This window comes from Haliotis rufescens, unplaced genomic scaffold (assembly GCF_023055435.1).
Source record: "Haliotis rufescens isolate VD_foot unplaced genomic scaffold, xgHalRufe1.0.p SCAF_9, whole genome shotgun sequence".
NCBI classification, from domain to species: Eukaryota; Metazoa; Mollusca; class Gastropoda; order Lepetellida; family Haliotidae; genus Haliotis; species Haliotis rufescens.
Window position 1 is genome coordinate 36243257 of NW_025964383.1, and position 4687 is coordinate 36247943.

The 4687-nt window shown below is 35.0% G+C and overlaps 1 long non-coding RNA gene across 1 annotated transcript; it reads left to right on the plus strand.

Annotated features, from left to right (window-relative positions):
• The first annotated feature begins 648 nt into the window (after nucleotides 1-648).
• LOC124113156 lies at nucleotides 649-2076 on the plus strand. Its single transcript, XR_006857727.2, has 3 exons — nucleotides 649-710; nucleotides 1340-1520; nucleotides 1899-2076. It is a non-coding gene; the product is annotated as an uncharacterized LOC124113156 (long non-coding RNA).
• The last annotated feature ends 2611 nt before the right edge of the window (nucleotides 2077-4687 follow it).

A 4687-nucleotide genomic window follows, 5' to 3' on the forward strand; every position in this document is an offset into this window, starting at 1 on the left:
CCATCGGATGTCACCTTCTCGGTGACAGTGGTTATCCCTGCAAGAAGTGGCTACTGACCCCTTTCCTAAGACCATTGCCGGGATCACAACAAACTACAACAGGTATGTAAAGTTTCGTGTTACGTTGCCGATCGTAATCAACAACTTCGAGTGATGTCCCTTGTATTTACCTCGATTACATATTTGCCCACCTTTCTTTCATAGAGCACAAACGCAATATTTGGTCTGGATAATCGAAGCAATTACAAAAACATTCTTAATAAAATACGGAATATTATTCACACCATAACCATATGTTTCTGTTTTAACATCTATTATTATGTCTATGTTAGTTGTTCTAAATGTACAAGTAATCATGTGCTGTTTTGGTAAACATGCTGAATATTTGTCGTAATTAGGAATATATTTTTTCAAACATTACCAGTAGATCTATGAATTTCCTAAATAATCTTAAGTATAGATTATTGTTTTCACATGATCAAAATTATTTCTTCAACAAGTGACATTTATCAATAAAAAGATAAATATATATTTCTTAAACCCTGTTGAAGATTAATGTTACAGGTTACACTAGTACTCTGATATGTTATGTTATTATCAGGTCACACAAAAGAACCAGGAGCATAGTAGAAAGGGTCATCGGTCAACTCAAACGCAGATTTCCTGTTCTCCATGGGGAAATCAGGTTAAAACCTGAGAAGGCTTGTAAGGTAAAAATTATGATCAACAAATGTTAATTTGTCTGCACTATTTCTTTGCCACACAAATAAGTTCAACAGAACAAAAATGTAACAAAGCTAAATGACAATAAATATATAAAATAACAATTCCTAAAGAGGAAAGCAATGATTGAAAAGGGCAATAAGATTTTATTGAGTTGTGAGTACATGGTTGTTTGAATTTATGTTAACAAATGCCATTGAGAATATGAAAAGAACAATGCAGTGGCTCATCATCTATTAAAGTTTGTACATGGACATGAACTTGTTCAGATTGTCTTTTGTATCTAAATCAAGTGAATATATATATATATATATATATATATATATATATATATTTATATATATATATATATACACACATACAGTTATGTCTATGTCTTTCAGGCAATAACAGGGCAGTTGTGGATTGGTAATGACTAAGTGCAGATAAGAGAAAATTCATAAATATTTGAAGTATAAAATTGTTAATGTGCATGTGGAGATGGTCAGGAAATGATGGGGCTGTATGAACTTATTCGTTATTTACAGTAATATTTGTATGTCCAATTGAACCCAGGTAAACGCCTAAATGTTAAGTGTAATTATGTTAATTTATCATTGATGATTTCATATTTCAGGTGATAATAGCATGTGCTGTCCTGCACAACATATGCGGGGACAGAAACATCCCAGTTCCACCCACTGATGGGCATGATGGACTTGGCAGGCTTGATGGGCAGAATGGAGCTCAAGCAGTGACTGCTCCACCAGTAGCTGCACTCAGATACCGGGAGCACTTTGCCAATACCAACTTTCCATGTAAGATTATTTTATTTTAATTTTCAATATTTCCTCATAATAAATCCAGTTTGTATCAGCAGTACATTCTCTGCAAAGTATCTTTCGTTTTTAATCATCTTAATTATCCCTCACCCTCTTAAGTATGCAATATTATAAATGCAATGTACTATTTCTCAAAAATGTTCCACAATAGTCTTTCTACCAGAATCTGTTGTATCATAACATTGGGCTTAGTATGTATTGTGACATTTAATATTCAAATATATAAGTAATTCTTTAATCCCCAAACAACATGTATGATACCTTTAGCTAATTCAGTTTCATGATTTTCAATTTAAGGTATTCCTTTTTCAAAGTGAGGCATTTAATTTCAAGCTTTAATTTTTGCTTCAACAGAGTTTCCACGGTTGGTGAAGGGAGGGACCCTGTGACATCTGGCTCCTTGGAATACATGTTGGCTCCTTCTGGTTGAGGATGTGGATCTGACATGGCGGTGTCATAAATCTCCCTGCAACAGAAAATATTAAAGTTTTAATTGTAATTTTCACATAAATGTTCTTTTCAATTTCAACAAGCCTGTTGTTTTGTATTATTATAATGAGAACATTTACATTTATAATCATATCAAAATTGTTTAAATAGCAATTGACTTAATTTGTGCACAATTGAGGTGTTGATATTATAAAAAAATGTATACATTGATACTAAGTTTTCAAATAATAATTAGATGCACAGCAAGTGGTTTTATCAGTTATTCATGGTGTAACATTTATACAAATTTTCATATGATTATAGAACAGCAAGTTATACATATTAGGATCCAGGGAAAATGCAAATAGGAAATATTAGTAGTTTCAGTTATAGCTTTTTAGATAGATGCTAGCCTAGCTAAGGTAACATGAACCCATCTCCTAGACATACTATTCAACAATACTTTGGATATCACTTCAAGATTTCACTGCACTGCACTGTCAGTAAAAAACCTCAAATTGGAAATAAAAAATGTCCCAGTTTATGATAGTAATAGAATATGTTATGGCTATAGCAGAGGTGACTTAAATTCCACTGATAACAGGACCAATCACCAATAGTGATGATTTCATGCTCAGTGGTAGAATGTTGCATTAAATCTATATGCAGTGGTAAATACTAGTGAAAATGTGGTTACTGAAAATCAGCAAGTTGGCTACAGGGACAGGTGATTTATTATAGGGGTGTGTGGGATTTGTTATACTAATATTTAAATAATGTTCAATTTAATCGATTTAATTTTTTTAATTATTCCCTCCACCAGGCTCCCTCTCGACCCCCACCCCACAATAAATTGCAAGTCCCTTAATCATGCATTAATCGTCGCTTGATTAGCGTACTAATATATCTCGGATAAGTTAAATTAGTAGATGTACACTGCTTAAATATAACTTCATAAAACTCATGTCTGGTGTAAATACTACATTTGTGTACAACGACTGCCTGAGTGACAGACAACGACAAGTGTCACTGTACCTGCCACGCCTCGCCGATGTCACGCCCGGACCAAACTTTCCTTGCAACACATGTACATTTGCTTTCACTAGTTCCGTCAACAGTAAAACCTCCTCTTTCGTCCATTTAGGCTTCCTCTTCTTCATATCTGTCTCTGACATGACGTTGGCAATGTGGACAAAGTTTCGCTGTGTGTGTCGTCTGCCGTAAATAGCAACCGGGAAATCCCACCGAAAAAGACGTTCACACCAATTTTTTTAAAAAGTGTTCCACCGGAAGTTTAAAAATAGCTGGGATTCCCCTTAGTGATCACGCGGGTGCGTACTACGAAACTGACTTCGTTTTTCTTTTGAGACTTAGCTAAATTTCGGACTTAGCATCTTTATGAATATCAACTAAAGTCTCAGACTTAGCTAAGTCAGATTTCTAAAACTTAAGTTTAGACTTAAGAAAAATCTTTGTTTTTTTTATGAATGCCTCTCCTGGTGTTATCATTTGATAGTGATTCATAAACATATGCTGATGACATAGTCGGAATCAACACTATACTCTTTTGGTAGAGATTGCTTGTGAAAATGGTAAGGGTTTTGTCGCTTTTATCTACAGATTCCCACTTCATGTTGGCTTACAAGATGGCTCTGCTACACAATGCCTGCAATGGCAGTATAGAAATGGCTGTAAAATAACAATGTTTTAGCATATACTGCTTCCTACTTTGTTCAAATGTGTTTCGTTGATACAGTACGGCCACGAACCCAAAACAATGGACTCAACAAATGCCGCTTTATGCATTTAATTTTATCATGTTAGAATTAAAATAAACGTACCTTTTTCAATGTTGGCCTAGGCTAGATTTAACCGCGCTAAATTTAACATTTGAAACAACACCCTGTTAATCCTGTCACATCTACAGGTAACCTAGCTCTATACTAAAAACACAGTACGCTTATCTCCTAAAAAAATATATAAAATCTATATAAATTTTGATGTATAAATATAAGACCGTTTAAAGAACTGTGATGGTATTTCGGATTGTCTGTGTTAGTCAAGAAAACGTCGGCTGCCTGTAAAATAATCGAGTCTGGACCAGGCAGTCCAGTGATTGATATCATGAGCATCGGTCCACGCAATTGGGATCGATGACATGCATCAACTAAGTCAGCGAAACTGACCACCCGATTCCGTCAGTCGCCTTTTACGACAGGCATAGTCGCCTTTTACGGCAAGCATTGGTTGCTGAAGACCTATTATACCCCGGAACTTCACGGGCCTGAGTGACAAGAAGTCCGATGCAGAGTCCTTTTTTACGCTTGTACTATATATTCCAGTGACACGATTCAAATTCCCTTGCAAATCGAATTTTATAATTGTCTTTTATGACAACGGTATCCTAATGATGCTGCATCAAATAATTTCGTCTTTTTAAAGTTGTCAATCATTTCTTCCTTCAAAACAATCAACGGAAACAGTTATAAGTTTTTATAACTTTACGTAGAAGAGATAAAATGGCATCCTTTGCGTCAAGTGAGAGCATACGGATTTAGAGCCGCACTGGCAATATATTTACGGCTGTATTAAGTATCAGTCATTAATGGAAACATGTTTTTTCATTCCCGAAGCTAACTAATGTAGATTGTTTAACGAGCTCCTGTTGATACTCCTCTGACTACCATTACGTATCATGAAACGGTGTAATGGCA